The sequence below is a fragment of the Belonocnema kinseyi genome, chromosome 4 (assembly GCF_010883055.1).
Source record: "Belonocnema kinseyi isolate 2016_QV_RU_SX_M_011 chromosome 4, B_treatae_v1, whole genome shotgun sequence".
In the NCBI taxonomy this organism is placed as follows: Eukaryota; Metazoa; Arthropoda; class Insecta; order Hymenoptera; family Cynipidae; genus Belonocnema; species Belonocnema kinseyi.
Genome location: NC_046660.1, coordinates 142,736,767 through 142,764,299, shown reverse-complemented (window position 1 = coordinate 142,764,299; position 27,533 = coordinate 142,736,767). Strand labels below are relative to the sequence as shown.

Sequence of the window (27,533 nt, the reverse complement as noted above, 5' to 3'; positions counted from 1 at the left end):
AACCATTTTTACGTTCCTCGTCATAAGACGAACCTCTCAGGTGCAAATTGGCCTTATCCGTATCACGCTGCCATTTACGTTGTGGGCTTACGGCCTATTAGGTCCATTTCTTTGCGGACAGTCACATATGTTCTCCATGTGGATTAAGTATATACCACTGCTAAATGCCAATGGTTCCCATGTACATAAAGCATTAGAGGATTTTATAGTCTTTAGATGGAACGCAACCGAAATATTCTTTGCAGATAATGGTACCTAGTTTTTTATTTTCAATATCAGAGGCCACCAAATAACTTGGTATTAGGCATTCAACTGCCCTAACGTATCATGCTCCAGTAAATCCGGTAAGAGAAGGTGAATAGAGTGCATAAAATAATGATAGCTTCGTTTGTAGAAAGTGACCACCACCATTGGGATATCCATATTCCCGATTTTCGCTTCTCTCACAATACCGCGACTTATAGATCGACTCTCCGGTCCTCTTAAATTTGAGTAGAGAACCAGGCCTGCAAATTCCTTCAGGAGGAGATAGGATGGCAGTCCCAAGATTATGCCTTTGTGCGTAGATGATTAGTCTAATAAGATAAAAAGGTTGTCAGCGTTGAGCTATATGATTTCCCACTACCTAGAAGTAGCGTCAGACCGTAAAGCAAAATATTATAATTGCTAAAGCGGAATATCTGTTACGAAGCAGGCGACATTGTTTGGAGCATAACGCACGTCTTAACACCCGCGCATGATTTTATTATGGCAAAGTTAGCGCCAAAGTACGACGCTCTGTTCAAGAGCAGAAGTCTTATCACCAGCTTTCTATATCATTAAAGGGCTTTCGGGAAAAAAGGAAAATATCCATGTTAAAGACTTGAAACGTTATACGTCTATAGGTGAATCTGTGGTTAAGGGTGTTGGTGCAATTCGACTTTGAATTTTTTTTATTGGTATAGCGAAAAATGGAAATCAGCGGTTAGCAGACGGCAGCATTTAAAGGTTAGATCGTTTGCTAATTTATTTTTTTACTCACAATTCTGACATAGTAGAAGAATTCTCGAGGCATAACGGGTTTCCAAAAGGACACGTCTTGATGATGGTGTCCCCAAAATTTGCGAAATACGTTGCGAAATGGAGCAAAAAGCAGAGAAAATTGACATGCCCTGTCTGTGTCTTTGTAACTGTATTTGTAATCAGCCACCACGTCAGCTGTTACCTTCACTCTACACGTGGTATCGGGGCGCCCTTCGTTATCGACCGTGGGTCAAGACTACAATTCTCAAAGGGGAAAACCTCTTCTGGGACATTGACTTTCTGATAAAACTATCATCAATCGATATTACTTCAAAAATAATGAGACAGGTGTCCCGTACTTTTTGGTCCCTTGTAAGAACTATGAGCGTTTGTAAATCACATTAGCCAAGGATGCAAAACCTCTACCGGTTCGTGCGCATGGACTTCCATCAAGCTCCGCTGGTCCAGTGGAAAAGAGCCTGGCTGGTAGCCACGCTACCGTGGGTTCGAATTTTTTTCTCAACTTTTTTTTCGTGTTTTAAACATGTCAAATAATCATTTTTAATGCTTCCCCGGCGAATAAATTATTTTCTTGAAAAATATTACTGGAAAATAAATATCAGGCAGACATTTTTCGAATAATTTATTTGTAAAATCGTAATTTAATTTTTTTCACTTATTTGCAGGTGATAATCGTCATAGATTATCACTTTGTTAGGTGATGCACTGTTAAATACAGCGACTTTTTTTGCAGATAACATCTGCCAACGCACAAATTCTATAGATAAACCAATTTATGATTGTATGCAAATTTGTAAATGTCTCCAGTTTGCAATTATAAATGGATTATAAATAATAAATTTATCAGGGTACCCAGGAATAAATTTCAAAATTACAAATTTAGAATTCGCAAAATTTTGAAAGTAGACCCTCTGCAAATTTATTTATAAATTGGAAGTTTATCAAGTCCTGTTAGAGGTGTGTAAGAAAGCGTGAAAACTAGTGTGTGTGTGTGTGTGTGTGTGTAATAAGTGTGACCTGTAGCCAGTTTGAGTACTGCCGAGCTCTGAGAGGGGTCACTGTCGCAACAAGAAACGATTCCTAAACCGTTAAAAGTATTCATTATAAAAGTTTCGTTTTTAAAGTGAAGAAACCATTTTGCTTCAAGTTCTTAGAAACGGTTGAAAACTAAGTCTACTTGCCAATAAAAGTGTATTTTGTGACTACTCCTAAATCTCCTTAGATTTACGTTTAAAGGCTTCAAAATAAATCTGGATTTATGAATACCGAGACTGTTATGTTAAACATTTGGGAGTTCGTCCGGGATCTAAGGTGAATGTAACATGCAGGAAAAAAGAACAGTGAAAATTCAAGAATTTCCTTGAATGGGTACAAAAATTTAACATGTGTCGGTCGAATTCAAATCTCAGAGCTCGGGCTTCTTAATTTATTTCAAACTCTGAACGTTGTCCAAATTCGTACTTTACCTACTACTGAACTGTGCGGCATTAACATTTTGGAAATTGTTCTTCAGTTTATTTGTCCAAAACAGACACAGTAACGTGTGGGATTTTAAGTTTTGTTCAGGTGCTGGTATGTGCTTGTGTAGATGAGGCCTACTAATACGGGTTAAATAACTATCATACTCTCGTATGCGAGGAAGTATGCTCACGCAGACGGGTATACATTTTCAAGACGATACTACAAGAATATGACTTAAAGCTTATTGCGCTAATTATCGCTATCGTAACACCTACTATGTTGTATCTCTTTTGGAATTATCGATCGGCAAATGTTATTTTGTGTCTGTCAAGAAGAAAGCCTGTCTGTTCAACCGCTGAGGAGATTTACGTTCCATCACAATTCTATTGCTGAGTGATCCTCAGTTTAAAGGAAATTCATCATGTCTCCTTTTTGTTTAAATTTCATTTTATAGGAGGGACTCTACATTTTTTAGGGCTGGCGCAATCGCTGCTAAAACCAGCTGTCTATCTCAATGGTGATCTGATGACAGTGTGAAGTTAAGTCAAAACGCTTTCTTGTTTAAAGCATCTTTCTAAGTGAGTCTTTCTTCTGATGTAATTTCTTCAAAATTTTTTTAACTATAAATTTGTAAGGTTACTCTTTATTTAAGCCATTTTTAATGGTCCGAGAACGAATGTTTCTTATTTATATATTACTTAAAAATTCGATTACAAACTCGTAAAATTGATTTGCCTTATACAGAGGTTTTTTAAGGTAAACTACGAATTAAACCAAATAAATAGGTTGATTATTCTTTAAGTGTCCAGCGAAACAATCTGTCAAAATGGCGGTTGATTTAACGACATTAGGTAATGAACTGTCCAATTTAAATCAAGCTATTTTAAGAAAGGAATCGAATTTTAAAAATATTCCTACAGCTAGGCGAAATATCACTACTTTTCGAGGCCATTTCGAATTATTAAAAGAAAAAAGGGTAGGAATGTTGTGAATTAGATGCCAAAATTCATAATCTAGCCAGTTCCAAAAAGAAATGGTCTCTAGAGTGTTTCGTGAAAAATCAATTTCTAACAATAGAAGATGCCTTTTTAGACGCGTATGATTTTATCAACAATTAAATTGACACTAATGTCTTACAACATTCAGCACATAATTCTGCTGCTTCTAGATATCATAGTATTCAACATAACGTTAACATCTCCAAATTACCGAAAATTAATATTCCTTCTTTTGTGGGAAATTACACTGAGGCAGAAAATTTGATCAAACATGTTAAAATTACCGGGGCTTATTTTCAAACGACGTGGGAAAATATTAAAAGGCTTTATGACAATAAAAGGTCTTTCATTGTTAATCATTTGAATAAAATCGCTAATATAACTAATGTTAATACTAATTCTGTAAGTGATTTGAAATTACTTCGCGATACCACAAATGCTGCACTTTCTACTTTAAAGAATTTAAACCGCCTTACCGATCAATAGTACGATATTATTGTTTTCTGGACGACGCGACGTCTTAATGTAGCGTCATTAACAGAGTGGGAGACGCAGCTGGGACCGAGTACAGATTACCCATCCTATGAAACTTTGGACAAATTTTTGGTCACAAGAATTAGAACCTTAGAAGCAATCCAACTTGCGAAAACTGGAATAACGGATAAAAATAAAACTAACAAGTCGCAATCGATTGAAAGTCATCCTGCCTCTTCAAACTCTAAATGCATTTTCTGCAAATAAAATCACTTTCTTTTTAAGTGTAAAGATTTTCGAGCTTTGAGTGTTGATAAAAGAAAAGAGTTTGTACTTCAAAAACATGCGTGCTTCAATTGTTTGCCTCCTGGGCATAAACCGTATAACTGTTCCAGCAAATTCACTGGTGTTAAATGTCGTCGTAAGCACAGTATTCTTTTACACCACGAAAATAAGGATCGATCTGGAAACTCAGCAGCCTTTGATTCATCGATTAATTCTATGGGTTCTTTTTCAGTCAATTCTCAAGTGGCGTCTACCTCGGAAACCAATAATAATTCAAATAATCAGGTAAATTCCGAACCTATATTGACAAAAGGAGGGGCTCATCATGTTGAACTCAATAATCAAGTAGTGTGCCTATTAAATAATTACGCTCACTTAACGCGTTCTACCTTGCTAACTATGGAATTTATAGAATTGGTCACGGATAATGGTAGATAGAGAAAATTCAGAGTACTGTTGGATCAGGGCTCAGAGTGCAGCTTCTTATCTGAAAAGGTACTTAAAATATTAAGATCCTCTTATAATACAATTAATATTCATGTTTACGGTGTAGGAGGAGAATTTATAGGTCCTGCCAAAAGACTAGCTAAAGTTTGGTTGCGTCCTAAGGAAGATAATCAAAATCCTCTTTCTGTACAGGCTCTCGTTTTATAAAATCTCAGTTATTTATTCCCCAAGAGAATTTCCAAGAAACTTTAACCTTCAAGGATTAAAGCACCTATGTTTAGCTGATCCTGATCCCTTTGGGTTATCAGATATTAATGTTATTTTAGGATCCGACAAATTTGGATCGTGATTGTTGCCTGGCCTGAAACAAGGTACATTAAGAACTTTGACCGCCGACTAAAGCATTTCACGAGGATTTATCTCGTTTTTGGAAAATAGAAGAAGCTCCCTCTGAATCTCTCTTAACAGAAGACGAAGTACTCTGTGAAGAGCATTTCATAACCACTCATAAATGCTTGCCATCAGGGAAGTATATGGTTCGATTACTATTTAAGAATGGTCCTCCGATAGAAATAGGAAATTCTTTTGAAAAGGCTAAATTAACATTACAAAAGGGTCAGGCTCGATTAAAAAATAAACCTAAACATTTCAAAGAATATTGCGATTTTTTAACTGAATACCAGGAACTGATGCGTATGGAATTGTCTCCAAATTTTAAAGGCTCCGATGCTTCTTAAACGGTCTATGTTCCTCATAATCCTATTCTAAGAGAAAGTAGTTCCACTACACATTTGCGCGTGGTTTTCAACGCTTCCAGCCTTACGTTTAATGATACTTCTTTGAATTCTCACTTGCATATTGGGCCTTAATTATTAACTGATTTGGTCCCCATCATTTTGAGATGGCGAAAACACTCAGTAGTTTTTGTAGCTGACGTAGAAAAAATGTTTCGTCAAATGAGGATAGATTCAAGAGACTGTAATTATCAGAGTATTTAAAAATACTCTCAAAAAGGTGAACTTCAGGCCTGGCAATTATTTACGGTCTCCTATGGCACTGCATGTGCTCCTTCTCTGGCCAATAGAGTCATCAAACAGTTGCCAAAAGACGAGGGAGTTAATTTTCCTCTAGCCAAACCTATTCTTGAAAATAATCTCTATGTGGGTGATGTTTCATTCGGAGCAGATGACGTTGAGGAAGCTAAAGAGTTAAGACGAAAGGTTACACAGTTGATGGAGAGAGGAAGCTTCCATCTAAGAAAATGGGCCTCCAATAATTAACAAAATTTATCTGACTCCTTTCAAGGTCATCATGAAAGGGCTTTTGATGTTCTGTCTGAGGAAGACATTCAATTGAAAGTGTTAGGCTTGCGCTGGGATCCAGTTTCAGATAATTTTAAAATTCGAGTGGAGACTCAACCTATCGAACAGCCCACTAAAAGAAAAATTCTCTCGGTTATCGCCAAACTTTACGATCCACTTGAATGGTTGTCTCCTGTAATAATGGTAGCTAAAAGATTAATACAGAAATTGTGGATTCGTAAATTAGATTGGGATGATCCTCTTCCCGAGAACTTGCTTAATCATTGGAATGCCTATTATAGTGAGCTTCTAAAACTCGAGCAGATATTAATTCCCAGATGGACTGGACTATCGTGATCTAGTTTGAGATACGAGCTTCACGGATTTTCGGATGCTTCAGCGAGAGCGTTTTCCGTTGTTATTCATCTTCGCATTCTTCAAGAAGATGAAGGTAAACTAGTAGCCTTGTTATATGCCAAAACAAAGGTCGCTCCAATTGTTAAGGTGAGCATACCAAGATTATAATTATGTGGGGCACAGTTATTAGCTAAAGCATTAAATTTTGTTATTAGGACAATGAACTTAGAAAATGTTCCTTTGCATTGGCATACCGATTCCACGGTAGTCTTGGCCTGACTCGGCAAGCATCCTTCAGCGTGGCCCACCTTTATCTCTAATAGAGTTGCACATATTCACAAATTTGTGCAACATGCCAAGTGGTGACATATTCCAACTGGGGATAACCCAGCTGACTACTCCTCAAGAGATATTCTTCCGCTACAAGCTTTAATTCACCAATTATGGTGGCAAGGACCCTGTTGGTTGTGACTTAATTCCACAAGTTGGCCGGATTCACATTCACCTTCACCAGCTATAGTAGGCCTAGAACTTAAGCCCTCTTCAAAGGCTAAAGTCGCTTACCATACCATGAGAGAGAAACCTCTACAGTTTGATCTGGCTAATAGATTTGAGTCTTGGCCAAGATTAGTTAGAGTTACGGCTTATTGCCTACGTTTTATTAAAGCGCTACCTAAGAAAATGGGAGAGTTTCCGGATTCTGAAGAATTATCTCCAATGCCTTTTCTTTCACCAGTAAAAATTAATGAAGCCCGTAAGTGGTGCATTTTACAGATACAAAATACTGCCCTTGCTCCAGAAATTAGCAATTTAAAATCAGATGAATCAATCTCCAAAAGGTCGCCTCCATCAAGCTCCAATTAGTTATGATGAGAGACATCCAGTGATATTACCTGGTAATCATCAAATTTCAGTACTTACGCTCGACTTGCGCACTTGCGAACATTACATGGTGGCATTCAGCTCACTTTATAAACTCTACGTCAAAGATTTTGGGTTGTCAGAGGTAGAAATTTGGTAAAAGATCTCATACGTCATTGGGTCATTTGCGTACGTCAGAGAGCTGCGGTTGTTCAACAATTAATGGGTAATTTACCTGATTTTCGCACTGGGAATTGTAGATCATTCACACCCTCTGGTGTTGACTACGCCGGTCCCTTTCAGATACGCTTTGCTCCAGGTAGAGGACAAAGGAGTTACAAGGGTCACGTAGCTCTTTTTGTTTGTTGCGTAACCAGAGCCCAAATTTTGTTAACTTTTATCGGTCGAGGGAACTACGTGGCATTTTATTCCACCCGCCGCCCCTAACTTTGGTGGTCTTTGGGAAGCCGGGGTGAAAATTCTAAAACATCATTTACGTAGATGTGTTGGATCACATTCTTTAACGTTTGAAGAGTTCTCTACCACTTTATCTCAAATCGACGCTTGCCTCAACTCGAGACTTATTGGACCACATTCTGAAGATCCTAATGATTTCTCTTTTCTCACATTAGGGCATTTTTTATAGGAGCTCCACTCGCGAGTCCTCCAGAGCCTTCTGTAGAATTCATACCCGAAAATAGACTGGAAAGGTGACAAATCTTTCAACGTTCAACTGAAGTTTTGTGGTGACAGTGGAACGTAGCATTTTTGCAAGATTTACAGCAACGCTACAAATAGAAACAACAGGATCCTAATATTAAAACGGGCAAAATGGTCCTCATCAGGCATTATGCGCTCCCTTCTTCTAAATGGCAAATGGGTCGCATACTTAAATGCTACTCAGGAAAAGACGGTCTGATTCGTACCGTTAGCGTTAAAACTGCCACTTCGGAATTCGATAGACCAACTTCAAAACTTTGTTTACTGCCTGTCAGCGCGATCGGGGCTGTTGAGTTAACTGATAGTCCAAACACTAAAGTCTCTTAGAAGATCTTTTCTATGTAACTATTTTTTCAATTATGATTTTTTTAAGTCTTTTACTTGTTTTTTCACTTATATAATTATAACTATTATTGTGGAAATGATTTAAATACAGCGAAGATGTGTATATGAAGTTTATAAAGAATGTTCTTATAATAAGTTAATGCATGTTAGATTTCTTGCACCGCGGGCGTCTCAAAGGAATCAGCGATATCTTTCTAATTTCGTGCTAAATGCTCAGCACGAAGCGGGCGATATGTTAGAGATGTGTAAGACTGCGTGAAAACTGCGAGTACAATAAATATGTACGCTGAAATTTAACTAGTGTGTGTGTGTGTGTGTGTGTGTGTGTGTGTGTGTGTGTGTGTGTGTGTGTGTGTGTGTGTGTCTGTAATAAGTGTGACCTGTAGCCAGTTCGAGTACTGCCGAGCTCTGAGAGGGGTCACTGTCGCAACAAGAAACGATTCCTAAACCGTTAAAAGTATTCATTATAAAAGTTTCGTTTTTAAAGTGAAGAAACCATTTTGCTTCAACTTCTTATAAGTAAATGGTCGAAAACTAAGTCTATTTTCCAATAAAAGTGTATTTTGTGACAACTCCTAAATCTCCTTAGATTTACGTTTAAAGGTTTCATAAAAAATCTGGATTTAAGAATACCTAGACTGTTATGTTAAACAAGTCCTCCGACTTGAAATTTCGATATTACACGGGAGCAGACACCGTAGTGATCTGTGCTGTAAATTTAGTCATATTTTACTCAAAGCATGTCATAAACTTTGTGTAATGTCGAAATTTATAGTCGGGCGACTTGATAAGCTTGCAATTTATAAATAAATTTGCAGAAAGCCTAATTTTGAAATTTATTGCTGGGTAACTTGATAACTTTGTAATTTATGAAGAAAAGTCAATATTCGCCAGTTTTGTAATTTTAGAATAATTAACTATGTGGAAATTTCTACAAAATCCAGAAAAGTTGTTGGGTAACTTGATAAGCTTGCAATTTTTAAATAAATTTGCAGAGGGCCTACTTTAGAAATTTTGCGAATTCAAAATTTGTAATTTTTAAATTTATTCCTAGGTTTATCTATAAAATTTGTGCGTTTGCATATGTTATCTGCAAAAAAAGTCCATTTCAATATTTTGTAGGAAATTGTATTCACGTTTTTTGTTTTTATTTCCCAACTGAAAACTGAAAAATCTTTGGCTGATTCTCATTTCTTCCGTCGCTGCAGTGAACAGTGCATCACCTAGTTACGTGATAATCTATGACGATTATCACCCGAAAATATTGAAAAAAATTAAGGTTATCCAAATAAATTATTCGAAAAGTATCTGCATGATATTTTTTCCCGATTAATATTTTCAAACAAATAATTTATTCGCCGGGGAAGTATTAAAAATGATTTTTCGACATATTCACCATACGAAAAAAAAGTTGAGAAAAAGATTCGAACCCACGGCAGCGTGGCTACCAGCCAGGCTCTTTTCCACTGGACCAGCGGAGCTTGATGGAAGTCCATGCGCGCGAGCCGGTAGAGGTTCTGAACCCTTGGCTAATGTGATTTACAAACGCTCAGAGTTCTTACAAGGGACCAAAAATTCCGGGACACGTGTCTCATTATTTTTGAAGTAATATCGATTGATGATCGTCTCATCAAAAAGACAATGTTCCAAAAGAGGTTTTCCCCGTTGAGAATTGTAGTCTTGACCCACGGTCGATAACGAAGGGCGCCCCGATACTGCCGTTATCGCATGTAGAGTAAATGTAACAGCTGGCCTGGTGGCTGATTACAAATGCAGTCACAAAGACACAGGCAGGGTATGTCAAATTTCTCTGCTTTTTGCTCCATTTCGCAACGTATTTCGCAAAATTTGGGGACACCATCATAAAGACGTGGCCTTTTAGAAACACGTTATATCTCGAGAATTCTTCTACTATGTCAGAATTGTGAGTAAACAAATAAATTAGCAAACGATCTAACCTTCAAATGCTGCCGTCTGCTAACCGCTGATTTCCATTTTTCGCAAAATACATATTTGTCGGGAAAATAATCATTTCCTCAACAAATTTTTTGATTCTTCAACATTTTATTGATCCGAGGATCTCGCAAAACCCCGGATATTCGACAAGTTTTCTTTCTTTCATTTGCAAATCCTTCGAACAAAATATATATGGAATCAGTTCCGTGCCTATAAAAAAATGCAAAGTAGGATTGAACCAACACCCTTAACGAATCCCTTTTAAGGGGAATTACGTTAGACGTGAAAAATGCCAAAGTTCAGAACCCGTCAACTCTCCACGAATTTTAATGAAATATTTTGTATTGTGTTGCTAAAAGTATGCAATGAAAAGTTAAAGTCAGAAATAGGTGTTAATTTTTATTTGGTTACATAAACCAATAATTATGAATTATTTCTTATACCTGCATATTTATAGCGGGGAAGACTGTAATCTATACTTTCTTTGGTAAAATGGACAAGGACATTTAAGGAAGCATTCGTAATGCAAAAAGTATATATTATTACAGAAATGCAAATAAAAAAAATGGTTCCCGAAACATTTTCGTCCTTCACATGCAATTTCTAAAAGGATAAACTGGTTTACCTGGATTATTAAGTAGACAGGTGGATGGGTAAGGGACACCGAGGAGTAGGGCACAAATCAAGCAAGCGTTCGGCATTGAAATAGTGCTAAAGGTATATAAGTTTAGTAATTTAATTTTTGTATGAATATTAATTAATTATGACTTACCATCTTTGAATACTAAATAATATAACAATTAAAACATTTACACAGCCGCACAAAAGAAAGTATGGCACTTTTTATGAAACACATGTATTCCTATTTATTTTGAGTCACCTAATCCGAATCTGAGGTTAAAATAGTATCAAAAATAGAGCCAGAGTAGTTATATAACTGACAATTTTATGTCATTAACTCAAAAAAAAATTCTTTCAGCAGTAACTTGTGAGCCAGCATTGTATTTTTATAGATTTTCGAGTCACAGAACAAGGTGAAAAGTTCCACCAAGGCATCAGGCAGATGGGATGAAAATATAATAGCGGACTACTGTTGAATGTTAAAAAGAGTTTTCCTCAGAACAAAAGAAAAGCTGCTGCGAAGATATTTCGAATCCAAAAGATTGCGTTATAATAAGAAAAAATAGATGTTCTTCCATCGAAAGTCAGCGGTACGCAGGACTATATAAAAGTCACGTCTTCCACGTATCGGATTCGATGCCTAAACGTACGCAAATCTGCCGATTAAAAGGTTCCGGACAACACTTTTTTGATGACTGATAAGGTTCTCTTAATTTCAAATATGCCAGAGCTGAAATTTGTTCTCCTATAAAGGATTCATTGCTCTCAAAATTATGTCTAAACTCAGTCCAGCATTAAGTCAATTTGTCTGTATTCTAAGTAGATATTGGAAACAGTGTAAATTTCAATGTTTTCTTAAATTCTCAACAACTTCCATAATTATCAATATTTTTTAATATTCTTAGGCGCATTTTAAGGCTATTTTTTCACAGTTTCGCAACAGCTTATTAGCATAAAACAACTTGAAGTTCTTGCACTCTGATAGAGTTTATATTTTAGATTCACGCTCATTACGCTCTTGCGATACGCTGGAAAAATAGCTTAAGTACTCGCGTTTCGATAGGATTTTTTTAGATTTTAGTTCATAATTTGTTACGATACTGTAGAAAAATATCTTAAAATAAGCCCAAGAAGGACACAAAATATCGATTATTACCGAAGTTATGGAAAATTTAAAAAACATTGAAATTTGAACTATTTTTGCAATATCTACTAAAAAATAGACTAATTGGAATTTTTAGAGCATTCGAACATTAAGTGAACTTCATCAGTTATGAAAAAAAAGGTCTCAGGAAACTTTGGACCGGGAGTGTATATCACTTAGCTGATAATGCATATGAATTTAGCAGCTTGAATTCTACAGGGTGATTTTTTTTAACTTGAAACTTTTAAATATCTCGAAAAATAGGCACTCTATAAACAAATGTTATGAATCAAAATTTAATCACTCTGAGGAGTACATACACTGATGTTAAAATCGGTTCTCACACCGCCCCCTGGGGGTGGGAGCAAGTTTGAAATCTTAAATGGGAACCCCTATTTTTTATTACATATTCAGATTCTTTAGATAAAAATGCGTAAGATTGGTCTAAAACATTTTTCTCGTTTTGCGATTGATGGCGCTGTAATCGACGAAATTTAATTTTTCTTCATTTTAATGTTACTGAGAATGCACGCTTAAGATTCTGCAATACATTAACAATAAAAAATACACCATTTTCATTGTGACATGACTGATCACGGAAAAAATAACTTTTCAAATCGCTACAGAATCGTTGAACGAGTTCAATAAAAACTCGTACATAAAAAATACATCGCGACGAACATAGGCTGAACCTCCTTCTTTTTGAAGTCAGTTAAAAATAAGTGCAATAGAGCTTCGGATCTCTTTGGTAATTATTATTTTGAAAAACATGCCAAAACGTATGTCGGTTCTTGAGAAGTAATTATTAAGTAATACGTTTACATTAATAGTGTTTCCTGAATATTCCTAAATTTTAGCTCTGGCATTATTGTAGATTAAGGTCAGCGGAAGATATCGAAACATTACGAAAGTATTTACTCTTTTCTTTCCTTAAATACAGTAAATTAGAAAAAATACATTTAAGACAAAACTCATTTTAGTGAGATCAAAGATTATTCTGAATACTACTTTACAATAGAGTACCTAACCGTACGAGGAAAAATTGAAATGGTTCTGTGTACGGAGAAGCTGGAAGAAATCTTGACAATGCTGTCAATCTCTACGCTCAGCGTTTTCGAAATAGAATTGTGTCACGTGCTTCATTTTATCGTACTATTACAAAATTTACTACCGATGGAAGTGTTCAACCTAAGAAAAAGACCCGTAAAACAACAGTGACTAGAGAAAATAATGAAATTGCTGTATTAGCTGCAGTGGCCAATAATCTTCACGTTAATACCGGAGAAATTGCTCGTGGTTCCGGAATGTCTCAGAGCAGTGTTTGAAAAATTTTGAAACGTAAACAATTTCATCCGCATCATGACTCTCTTTGTCAGTAGTCACGTGAGCAAATACAACAAAATCCCAACTTTTTTCGTTATGTATTATTCTCTGACGAGTCGTCTTTTACGGACAATGGAATAGTTAACCGACACAACATGCACTACTAGAGTATTGAAAATCCGCAGTGGCCTCGTGAAGTCGAACACCAGCATCCATGGACTGTCAACGTATGGTGTGGAATAATTGGCAACAAACTGATCGATCCCCAGATTATCGAAGGCAGCTTAAAGAGTCCAAAGTATCAAGACATTTTCGAAAATGAACTGCCAATATTGCTTGAAGACTTGAGCTTAGAAATACGGCAAAACATGTGGTTTCAACATGATGGTTGTCCGGCACACTATTCAATGGTAGCACAAGAAGTTCTTAATTGTGATTTCAATGGTCGCTGGATTGGTAGAGGCGGTCCGATAAATTGGTTTGCAAGATCGCCAGATTTCTTTTTGTGGGGCTATCTGAAAGACAAAGTATACAAAGAAAAACCAACAACATCTGAGAATATGATTGACCGAATTACAAGTGCATGTGCGGAAGTTCAAGAAGATACACTTCTCCGTTGTGTAAATTCATTTGAATTTAAATTAATAAGTGCATTGATGCCGAGGGTCATGATTTTGAGCACTTAATTTAACTAAAAGTTAATTCCCTGAGTACCTCGAATCGTGAGAGGCGAGGGGACTCATGTTAATTAAGTACCTTGAATCGTGATAGACAAGGGGACTTACGTTAATCAAGCACCCCGAAGGGAACAAAAACTTTCTACGTCCACGTCGTTGTTCCTGGGTTATGCTAAAAGTAGTAGTTTGTTTTAAGACTAATTTCGAGTATTATTGCTGTTATTGCCCATAAGCTGTTGTAATGATGAAAAAATGATGAGATAAGACTTGCAGATTAAAAATTGTATTTGTTTATAATAAGAATGATGCAATTTGCAATAGAAACAAATACGAGTGACTAAGTTCAGGTGACAAAAGAAAACAGTTCTATAAAATAAAATGTTGGTAATATAAGAACAAGATTTGTGGTGATATTATTCGAATATTGTAACAGAGTTGCTGCTAAATATGGCTACAAACTATACGAGCAGTCGCGGAAAATGGCGTGGGGATGGTCCTGAACAAAAAATCCCCAAGATATCCCAATGACTGCATGGTACAAGCGAGTAGTGAGTCACCCGGCCCATCTGAGATACCGGACCATATCTCAGAATTAATAGGATAGAAAGGTAGTCCAAAGAAAATGAATAGTTCTTCTCTGGACCAACTCGACTTTTTCACTCGACTATTACTAACTATATTGTGAAGAAAGTATTAAGAATCATGAAGAACCATCAACTTCCCCGCATTTGCACCTCATATATAAAGTTGAAAGAGCCTATTCCGGAGTGGCTGGTGAAAGGACGCACAGTACTCCTGCCGAATAATGGTAACTTTTCTGACCCAAAGAATAAAGTGCCAACCACTTTTTTTCGAACTTATTCTAAATGACAGGATACTTCAGACAATCGGACCTGTGTTGCGAGACATGTACGGAGAACACGGTTGAAAGAAAGGTGTAGCGGAATGTCGGGACAACCTGCTATTCGACAGGAGCGTATGCAAAGATGAAGCATACCTAGTGATGCCGTCGAGCGAACTTTCCCGATATCGACACGATCCCGAGTCGATCCCAGCCTCCGATATCGGGTTTGGATCGTGTCGGTTTTAGCTCGACTCGACTTTGGATCGGGAAGTCGAGATATCGACCTGGGATCGTGTCGGGTTTTCGATCCTCCTTCCGTAGATGTGCTCTTCTCACTTGAACCTAGCAGAGAGGGAAATTCTTCAATGGGTTGATGTCCTTCCTTCCCCCCTGACTCCTCCAACGCCTGGTTAAACCGGTTATGGCTACAGTGAAAATCCTGAAATATATTTTCCCCGTAGATAGTGGAAAATTTGTACTTTGGCTTAGAATTAAATCATTTGAAACATGGAAGTGCGATTATGCCGATTATAGCCACCATTTTCAACGTTCATTCAATTTATAAATATTTTTAATGAAGAAGAACATATTTTTTAGTATGTGGCAATATTGCACTATTTATTTAAAAGGAGCAAATCTTAATCAGATATTGAAAAGTGAACAACTTACAGCTGTTTACTTATTTATTATTATATATTTATTGTCGTTGAACTAAAGACGAAAAATGTTGACAAACAGACGATATTGTTGGAAGACTTTTGAATTTTCAATCAAGAAAAATGAATTTTTTACCAGAAGTAATAAATTTTAAATCCAAGACTAATTTTTAACAAAGTAGTCAACTTTTCTATTAATTATATGAATTTTTAAGAATTTAGTGATACTTTGCTTCCTACAGTTACATTTACAAACCAAATACCTACAATAAATTTTACAGAAAAACCTCAATAGTTGAATTTTCAATAGAAAATGGAAGGGTTAAATTGTTACTTAAAAAAGTAATATTTAACCTGAAAAAGAGTTTTCAACAAAATATTTAAGCCCCTCAACCAATCAACTGAAATTTTAACCATGTAGTGCAACATCCAATTAAATACTTTAATTTTATACATCAGAACTTAAGAAAACTCGTATTTCACTAAACACATGAATTTTTAAAGAGGTAAATTTTCAATCAAGAAGATAAGTTTCCCACCAGAAATGAAACAGTTACATTTTTAATTTAAAAAGTAATTTTCTACTTCAAAAAGAACGAACTTAAAAAAATGTTGCATTTGTACTAGGCAGTCTGATAAGTCCCTGAAAAATGAAACACGGAGACGCTTTTTTGGCCGAAGTCGGTTTTATTTTTCAACATACTCTCCTTTTAGATCGATACAGCGAGTCCAACGATTTCCTAACTTTTTGATACCGTCCCAAAAGTACTCGATCGGAAGGTCTCCAAAATACGCCTCAGTTTCAGCTATGAGCTCCTCATTTGAGTAAAAACGCTTACCGGTGAGCCATCTCTTCAGGTTAGAGAACAAGTAATAGTCGCTGGGGGCCAGGTCTGGTGAATACAGTGGCTGAGGAATCAATTCGAAGCCGATTTCATGCAATTTTGCTTGTGCAGCTAAGTATGAATGAACAGGCGCATTGTCGTGTTGATAAAGCGGTTTTTTCTTTTTCAAATGCGGTCGTTTTTCATCGATATCGATTTTCAATCGGTCCAATAATGATGAATAGTATGCTCCGGTTATGGTTTTACCTTTTTCAAGATAGTTCACGACTATTATGCCATGTGCATCCCAAAATACGGAGGCCATAACCTTTCCGACCCATTGTTGCGTTTTTGGACGCTTCGGAGCACTTTGGCCCGGTGGAACCCACTGTTTTGCCTGTTGCGTTGACTCAGGAGTTTAGTAGTGGATCCAGGTTTCATCCATGGTTATGAATCGGCGCAAAAACTCGGTCGGCTTACGCGAAAATAATGTCAAATTCTGCTGGGAAATTATCACACGAATTCGTTTTTGGTCCACTGTGAGCAAACGCGGCACCCATCGCACGCAGAGCTTCTTCATGCCCAAAACTGAATGCACGATATTGCCTACACGTTCCAATGATATGCCTACAGCATTAGCTACCTCTCTCAATTTCACTTTGGGATCATTTAACATCATATCATGAATTTTTTCGACATTTTCTGGTGTAGTGACCTCTTTTGGGCGCCCAGATCGTTCAGCATCAACTGTGTTCATACGGCCACAACGAAACTCGGTAAACCATTTATGAATCGTTCGAATCGACGGTGCAGACTCCGGGTAATACTTATCCAGCTTGGTCTTGGTCTCGGATATCGTTTTCTTGTGAAGATAGTAGTGTTTGATCAAAACTCGAAACTCAGATTTTTCCATATTAAAAAAAACTCGGAGGTTAGTCGCTTCTCAGTGCTGTAACTTGTAAATGCGTAAACATAAATGGTTGAAGTTTTGACAGGCGTGATTTGAAGGATCAAGCTCGACGAAAATGGTTCATATTAGTGAATACTAATGCCATCTCTTAGAATTTTCAGGTACTTATCAGACTGCCTAGTAATTCGAGAAATTACTTTTCGAATAAAATGATGAACCTTGAACTGCAATAATTACATTTTTAAATATAAAATAAATTTTCAACCAAGAAGAACGTTTTTTAAAATTAATAGTTGAATTTGTCGAAAACAAAATTAACTTACAACAATTGACCTTAAATTTAAAACAAAGAGTTGAATTTTCAAACAAGACACTTCATTTTACACCAAAAAGAAAAAATTTTCAGAAACGATATGAATTATCAAAAATAAAGTTAAATTCGTAATTAATGTTTATTCAAAAATCAAAAAGTTCAATATGTTAGAAACGTTATTATTTAACCAAAAACACAAATCATAAAGAGAATAGTTTTAATTTTTAAACAGGAAAATTAATTTTCATTTAATTATATAGTTGAATTTTAAACTGAAATAGATAAATTTGCAACTAGAAACTGCAGTTAAGTTTTCATTGGAGAAAATCAATTATTAAGCGATAAAGCGTGTTTTCAAGAATGTAGTTAAATTTTCAACAAAAAAATCTATTCCCAAACCAAGATAGTTGAAATTTCCAATGAAGAAACAAACTTTTGCGTTCAATGATGACTCTATAACGTGAATACTTGAATGTTAAGTTATAAAACACATTTCTACCTCGAATAAACGGGTTTTCAACCAAATAGTTACATGTTTTATCATTATTATTATTATTTACAAGAATTATTTTTGAGAGAATACTTCACTGATTATTGTTCTCTTGCATTTGTTTTTTACAAAAAATTTAATTTTTATCAACAAATGATACTTTAATTCCCAGGGAAAAAATGATTTCAAATTGGAAAAAACTAAAAACCCGAGTTTTCAGCAATATAAGTTCAACTTCCAATCCAACTTCTGTCAACTAGACTCTAGAATTTTCGATCAGAAACATGAATTTCCAACCTAGTATTTGTACTTTTAATTTCACTGAAAAAGTTAAATTTTCAATTCCAAAACGGAATAGTTTAAATTTTAGTTTCAAAAATTAATGAAAATTATATGAAAATACGATTTAATTTTGCTTGAAAACGCCGAAAATATACATTTGTTTATATAATTTGTTCCTAAAATTAACAAATGTTAATGCATAACTACATTTGTTGAATATAATTTGAGCAAGACCAGATAAAAACACGATTTATTTTTGCTTGAAAACGCCGAAAATATACATTTGTTTATATAATTTGTTCATAAAATTAACAAATGTTAATGTATAACTAAATTTTTTGAATATATTTTAAGCTAGATTATATGAAAAAACGATTTAATTTGGCTGAAAAACGCCGAAAATGTGCCCCTGTTTGTATAATTTGTTCTTAAAATTAACAAATGTTAATGCGTAACTAAATTTTTTGAATACATTTTAAGCTAGATTATATGAAAAAACGATTTAATTTTGCTAAAAAACGCCGAAAATGTGCATTTGTTTGTATAATTTGTTCTGAAAATTAACAAATGTTAATGCATAACTACATTTGTTGAATATAATTTGAGCAAGATCAGATGAAAACACGATTTACTTTTGCTTGAAAACGCCGAAAATGTGCATTTGTTTATATAATTTGTTCCTAAAATCAACAAATGTTAATGCATAACTAAATTTGAGAATTACTTGAGCAGGTTCGGTTCAAAAAACTATTTATTTTTGCATGAAAACGCCGAAAATGTGCATTTCTTTATGTATAATTTGTTATTAAAATATAACATATTTATTCATAGCAAAATGTTTCCATTGAATGTCATGCGAAATTTAATTTCAGCAAGGTCCGAAAAAAACGATTTATTTTTGCTTGAAAAAGTACAAAATGTGCATTTGTTTATATCAATTAACTTATCAAATAAACAAATATCAATGGATAGTATCATTTTTACGGAAAATATAATCGGCGATATCATCACAATAAGAGTAGAAGAAAAACAGATTTTTTGCTGTCTATCAAGTTCTGTGATGTACATTTGTTCATAGAATTTGTTTATAGAAGTAATTATTAACATTTAAATCTCAATTTTGATGGCCACGTATTATGCAAAGAATAAAAGCAAACAATTGTAAACCAGGAATATACTTTAACAACAAATATACTTAATATAGATTATTTGTTTTTAAAATCTGCTAATAACAATAACCTTCGGAAGATAACATTTTTTTTCTTACACCGCTTTGCATTGAATTAGAGTGATCTGAAGCATAATGACAATTGTTTTTACGGGAATGAAACATGAAATGCAAAAACTCAACACTTTTCGCTATTTGCATGAAGATAAAAATTAAATAAACAAAAAAAAAACAAATCCACTCTCAACTTCTTCTAGAAAATTTAATCCTGAATTTTCCAAAAAAAAAAACTAATCCAAAATCGGTGCATTATAGCGTTCTATACATAATTTTGTACCTCGCTCTTCATTTCACTCTACTGTGAACCGCTAGTCGCTACGTCACAGACACACATCTGACGAAGGAGGATCGAAAACCCAATACAATCCCGAGCCGATATATCGACTTTCCGAGCCAAAGCCGAGCCGAGAGAAAACCGAGCACGGGTATCGTAAACACGATGCCGACCCGAGATAAAATTGACACGATGCCGACCCGATCATTAGACAGTATCGTCTCGAACGGCACCGAGAGCATTAAGTCACTCACGTATGTTACACGAATGATCTCAAGATCAATGCTATAAATGCAGAGGATCCAAGGCTAGACGACACCTTGGTACATTTGTTTGCACCTTAAGTCATCCGTTCCGCGACTTTACATATAACGCCGCACGGGCGGGCAATAAAATGTATATGAACAAATTGATATTCAGAAGCGGTTAGTGAACCGATTTGAATTTTTTTTCTCCATTAAAGCTAATAAAATTCCGCATAAATAGTTCAGGGTCGTTCATGAACATTTTTCTTCTTACTGAAAAACAGAAATAGAAAACAACATTTTTTCTTTTAAAGAGTACCGGTTTTCACAGAATACTTCGATTAAATCCAAAATACCTAGAGTAAATTAAGCAGCTATCCAGAATTATTGTAATTGGAGGACCGCTACTGTTCCGAATATTCGCCGCTTAAGGATCTTATGGATTGTGGGATAATAAAAGAATTAATTTCCAGAATAAATTTCAGGGACTGCTTTCAAAGAAGAATTTCGAGGATCTCTTTTGCTGTAGAATCACGGTAAGACTCAATGCTTTCCTAGATCAGTTTGGTGTAACTAGTTAAACACGTGGCCATTTTATGTCGTATTGATGTTTTCGTTATATGCTGTAGTAATTTTGCTCATATAAAGTCCCTTTTTTGAGAAAGTTTTGATGACACGTAGTCGAGACGTAATTCTGTGACTGGATCTAGCCGTAGAATCAAATTATCTGGATTATGATTATTTTTATCAGATTCTTATTTTTGATTAACCTTCTGATTACTTCATTGCTGATTTAATGTTCTAAATTAACATCATGCTATTGATGCATATATTGTTGAGCGGATTTGTGATCCATTATTACTGATTTGTGTAACTGATTGTTGATTACTATTATGTTGTTAGATGTTGCCTATTACTGATTTATTGATTTATGATTACTGCTATGTTTGTCTGATTTTTCCTTATGTGACATGCTCCGATCAATTAGCGAACTGTGTGATTACCGTTTGACGTTATTTATTTTGAGAGTACTGTTGAATTTGAATAGTCGTTTTGTTAATTTAATCATACCTTTCTGGTGAACTATGGCTTTTCTCCGCCCCCCCCCCCCCCCCCCCCCCCCTGTCAAATTGAGATAACCCCTTTGTGGTAAATTATGACGAACCCTTTGTGCTCAGTTGCGATTACTCCCTTTGAATCCCCTTTTTGATTTTAATCGCGACCACCTTGATGATCGTTGTTGACCCTAAATACGATAACCTTTACTCAATATGACCAACCCCTAGAATTTTTGTCTAACCCTTTGGTTACTGCGGTTGAATATGACCACCCTCTAGAGGTTTGCTTACCCATATAATTACCCCTTTTTGTTTAGCCTTTCGGAATAATCTCTTGTCTATGAATATAGTTATGCACGTGTGTTTAAATTCACGACTTTGAGATTGAGTAACCTCCTCAAATAAATAGAGATGTTCTAAAAGGTTATGTCAGTACTTTTATTTAAATAATGCGAACGTAGGTAAACGTCACATAGTAGAGTCGACGTAAGAACCTAATCTATTATAGATTATAGTTAGGGTAGGGGAAATAATTAAATGTAGGTAATTTTTCAGTTTTGAAAATGTAAACTTTTCCAAGTATTATCTTGTAATATGGAGTACAATTGTCACTTGGACAAATAGAAATATAGGCTACCAGGAAGAGCGATATGTATCAAGAATGAATATTCTCATTGTTATTCGTTATATTAAATATTGACTGTTCTTATTTTATTTGGAGTCAGGGAGTTCTTTTCCTTTTACTATCGACTTTAGCAGATGCTAAAACTTGTAACAGGTGATAAAAATTTATAAAAAGTTCTACATCGAAGCTAGTAATTTCTGAAATCGTCTCATAACTTTTGAACAACTTTCTGACTGTTTTTCCATCATTGGAAGGGCCAGCACCTTATTTTGAAGGGTCCCGAAATTAGGTCAAGTTGTTAACGGATTTCCCTTTTCATTAGTGATGTTAAGTACGCATTCCGTCAGAATAATCGATAAATGCAAGACTTTTAATTTGAACTGAAAGGCCTCTTTATTTTCTTCTGTTATTTGGACGTGAGTTCAATTGTTCATCTCACTTGGTTTTGCATGACAAATACTACATTTCGCGGCGGATGATGTTCCAGTGAGATTTAGGCTTATTTTGCATTCAAACATTGTGTAATTAGTTCGTGCTCTACCAAACAAACGAAACCATCGATTTCGACTTTGCTAGGTTTAATTCTTTGCTTGCCAATATTGCCAAATTCAGGTAAACATTTTTATTTCGTTTTTTTTTAGCATACTCAACGATTATTGGCATACCAATTTTTGGTGAACAAGGTCGAAAATTTTCCCAACTTACTAGCAATGATGAATCTTTTTAGCATTAAAGGCAAAGATGAACTAAGGACATCAAAAAGAGACTTTCATCCAAATTTTCAGAATCTTTGAACAATTGCTTGTAAGGGTTATATCCAGATTTGCCATCACCAACATATTTTGATATTAATTTTAAATACTTGACACTTTTAGGTTTTACGTCTTTAACGTTTAACACTCTCGCAGTAGTATGATCTAAAAGGTCTTGCAATCGAATTATGGATCCCGTTTCAGTAATCTATATTGCCGTATTTGGTGGATAACAATAGGTTTTTGCAGTCTTAACCAGTTTGCAAGGAGGGTGGATGTCTGCGATTTTCTCTTTTTAGAGATTCCTTGAAAGTTCGCATCTAGATTTTGTCAATTTTACCCTAGATTATGTCAATTTTAAATCAACAAAAAATGCAATAGCCTCCCCACTAGTGAAGGGAATTGCCTTTTCACTGTACAGGGCTGATTCAGCATTTATCGTGTCAATTTCAATACCCTTTTTAATAACTATGTAATTAAGAAATAAGTCAACTTCATATCACGAAACTGACTGTTTAATTGCCTCAATTCTTCTTTTCTCGCTTTTTTCGGAGTAGAACGGAATTTTTTGTAATTAACAGTTGCTTACGTCGAAAAAACATGAACTCTGTTGCCCCTACCATCGAGGTCGAGTCTAAGGCGCGTTTCCTTAGAAACTGATTTCTATAATTGAAAATGAAACTACTTTATTTTTTGCTGTATATGTATCTCCTTTAATTGAAAATTCATCTATTTTGTTCAAAGTTGGTATTTTTTGGTAAAAAAAAAACAAATTTTTTAATTGAAAATTCATTTATTTGGTTGAAAATTACTTATTTAAAAGTAAAAATCATTTTTTGAAACCAAAAATTCAAATCAATTTGTTGTCGGAACTGTCTAATATTAAGAAATTTTTTATAACACTAACCAGTAGTGAGAATGACGGAAAATGAAAATAGAATCGAGGAAGAAAAGGACAAAATAGGTGGGTGGTGGGAGGCGATGACAGAGAACCCAAAAAGAGTTTTTTAGAGTAGTTAGAAATCGGAATGCGAATACATCACACGATATTATCAAAGACAATATTTTACCGGGTACTCATATTATAAAGGACTGTTGGAAAGGATATTGTAGTGTAGATCGCATTCACTACACACACTCTACCGTAAATCATTAAAATTTTTGTTTAAATCCGGCTGATAATAATATTCACACGCAAGGAATCGAATCGCTGTGGTCAAAAGTAAAGCGCGATATGCGAATGCGAATCGGTAGAATGGCATTTTCGAAGACTGATGACTATTTGTTCAAATATGTCTGGAAGAGTATACATGGCTCAATAGAAGAACTTTTTATGAACTTTACTCGGGCACTGTTGTATTTCTATCCACATTGAATAAAAAAGTATGCAAATGGTTAAAAATTGCTGTAAATCAGAAGAAAAAAAATCCGCATGTTTCGTTAAGAATTAAACTCGATACATATTTAATTTAGTATAAATATCTTTAGTATAAATAGTATAGACATTTCTTTAAGTAACGTACATTACGGACCATTTCAGTTGCCCAAACATTTTAACACGGCAAAGCGTCTTCAACTCGACCTCCATCGTAGGGCGCAACACAGGTTCCATACACTATTCTATTTAAATGCACCCCTGTAACATAATACAGAAAGCGCCGGTTGAGAGCCACCGCGCTTCGAGATCCAGACCAGCACTGAACAATAGAAAAAGGTCACATAAATGGCAGGTAGGCCGCGGTACCTTGAGATCATTCTACGCATCCCATGAAATGGGTACTGGGTCCGACGCCCAACGCGTGCACATTTAAAATATGTTTAGGCGTATTTTACTCCTCAAAACAAACAGGTTTGTCCACAGGACTGACCTCCTAAAACGTATCACTGGAGAGCCGCCTTCTGGCTGGATTTTCATAAAACTTGGTATACACAAGTTGTTTTAGGCCGCTAATTATGAATTCAAGGTCAGAATTTCACAATTCAGCCATTGAGATAGCGAACTGATTCAGTCACGGCTGTTATGTCATGTAAGAATGGAGCCAGCCCTAGAGATGGGACAAGCAGTACTTCGGCTACTGCTTGCCCTCCGGCAGACAGGTCCACCTGCTTGCCAGACCTGAGTTTTAAACTTCGGCTCCTGCTCCCTCCGGCCGCCGGAGGAAGCAGTAGGCAGTAACTTCGGCCGGATTTCTACTGCGTTCTTTCTCCTACTGCAAAATTCGGCGTCAAGTACCTGAAGCCCTGAACCCTTTTTTTTCTGCGTCTTCTGACTTTTTTTTCGAACGCTTTATTTACTTTTCCTTTTGCGTTCAGAAAATCAGAATTCAATGTCAGCAATTCAATATTGAGAAAATGAGAATTTAAAAAATGTTTAATAATGAAATTATATTGACTTTTAATTTTCGAGGCGATTCGTAAATGAAATATAAATTATTTATTTTATTTAAATAATAAAATAACATACGAAACATGTGTGTAGTGGATAAAATCTGTTATTTTCTAAATAATTATCTCAATGTTTGCCTCAAAAATTTTTAGTAATAAATAGTAGCGAAGTAAGATTCACATATAACTCACAGGTGTGTCTTTCTCTATATGTACTGTGCTAAACAGTACTGTTGATGAAAATCGGATCATATCTTCAATGCCAGTTGAGAGTTCTTGTAATTTCGCATACACATTAAGATTTAATTAATTAATGGAAATATTAACCGATTTTCATCCACTTTTTTCATTTCCTTAAAATTATATCAGGAGAATAATTCAGCTAATTAGAAGTTAATTCAGCAATTTCTTAAAGATTTGGCTTATTTAAGCAGCCTTAAATCTATGACAGAGAAACGGTTATTATGAGTTAATTAATATTAATTATGATTAATTAATGATTAATTAATATCTAATGAAGTAAAATAATAGATTTTTTATTATTATTATAATATGATAGCATTTTGTAAATAATTATTAATTAATTATTTATTTACAACTTAAATTAAAAACGTTAAGCGAATTGGCGAAACATAAAGATATTTTAACGCTTAAAAAGTATTTCCATATGCGACAGAGACATATGTAAATCCTTTTTAAAATCCGCTTTAGAAAATTCAGCTACGTCCTCTTTTTCAACATTATCCGAGTGCGAATATCATGAAATATGAAAGTGGGAAAATTAGAACATTTATATATTTGATTTAAAATATATCATATTTGTGCGGCGAATATAATTTCTCTTTATTGAATTAAGAATTGATAGGGACAGACGTCATTTAAGCGAAACTAAAATAAATGTAACTTAATAAAAGAATTATTTATTTCAATAAAATGTAAAAAATAATTGTACTTTCTTCATAAAATGTAACAGTTTATATTTTTTTAGTACTAAAATTTTTGACACATTAATTATTAAAACAAGTGATCATTGTTTATTTCAAAATTTCTAAACATTGAGCCAGAGATGTCCACTTTTTCTCAAAATGGTATACGATGCTACTTTTTATTGAAAAATTGTAAAATTTTGGTACATTTCTTCTAAGTTTGAACAAATTTCTATTTATTTAAACAATTTATACTTGCTCAATCAATTTTTTCCAATAGCTTAAAAAAATAAAATAGAATACAATTATTTTTCTGATTTTATAGTATATAGAAAGAATATTTTAACCAGCTTAAAATGTTTAAAAAAATGCAATTTGTTTGAACAATTATTCAATTCTGTTCAGAACAATTCTGTTCATAATGGCCTGTCATTTTTTAAACAATTTTTATTCGTCCAGGCAGATCCAGTTTCGTATAAAAAATGTGGATCAATAATACGAAACAGAACAATTGAATCGAGTGTTTGGAAACTGTCTTCTATAATTTGTTAGTACTTTTAGCAAATACTGGTTTTGTTCCTCATTTCTCGTTATGAAATTATCCAAGTCCAAAATTTCAAATATTGAAGTTACAAGAAGAGAAGCGTTTGCCATATATTTAGGTGATTTTCGTACATTTTTTGTGGTTTTTTAATTAGTTTCTTTTTTTATTGGAAATTAAAATTTTTAAATTAAAGAAAACATTCAAATGAAAATGAAAATAACAATCTTCGAAACAAATTTTAATTAACAGCTAAGATATCGAAAGTTAGGGCAATTTATTTAATAAAATTTGTTCTCATTTATGCCGTAAACGGTTTTTTGAAAAATAAAAAATTACGGGCACAATTGTTGAAAAAAGTTTTGTTTTTTTCTAGATCTGCAGTTTCTTACTATAGCAAAAAGAAAGGTTGTGCTAGGCGGCTCAAAGTATACACATTTTCGTGCAGGAAATACAAATTATAAAAACCTGTCTTAAAAAAACTAAAATCCAAAAAATTTTGTTATTTTTAAAAATGTGGAAAAACTCAAACTTGTGCTGAGTTGTGCTCGAAAAATGCATACATTACCTTTAAAAAAAATTACCTGAGATCCACAGTTCTCGTATTAAACCTCAAAATTTAAAACTCAAAAAAACATAAAAGACGAAAAATGATCAAATTTCGGAAAACCGAAACTTGTGCTGAATAATACTAACTTCATTTATCGAATACAATTCAGCATAATTTTTGTTTGTTCAAATTTGTGTTTTTCTTTTTTTTTTTAATTTTTATATTTTGGGTTTTAATATGACAACTTTTGTTATTACGTAATTCTATTATAGAGAATAAAGACTGCATTTATCGAGCACAACCCAGCACAAGCTTTATTTTTTTCAAAATTTGACTATTTTGAATCTTTTATGACTTTTCAGTTTTACATTATGAGTTTTAATCTGAGAACTGTTGATCTCGCGTAATTTTGTTAGAGGGAATAAAGACTGCAGTTGTCAAGCACGCTCAGTACAAGTTTTAATTTTAAGTTTTAATTTTGTACAAAATGTTTAAATTTTCAACAGAGCAGCATTTTCAATTAAAAACGATGATATTTCCACAAAATTGTATAATTTTCAACCAAAAACTTACATTTGTATTTAAGAAAGATAAAATGTGTTTTAAAACCGATGAATTAAAAAAACACTAACAAAAT

The 27,533-nt window shown here is 34.5% G+C and overlaps 1 protein-coding gene across 1 annotated transcript in view; it reads right to left on the bottom strand.

The window, feature by feature from the left end:
* LOC117171976 (transcription initiation factor TFIID subunit 12) overlaps positions 1-27,533 on the bottom strand; it is a 174,585-nt gene that overhangs the window by 64,405 nt on the left and 82,647 nt on the right. The gene's annotated exons all lie outside the window — the stretch shown is intronic.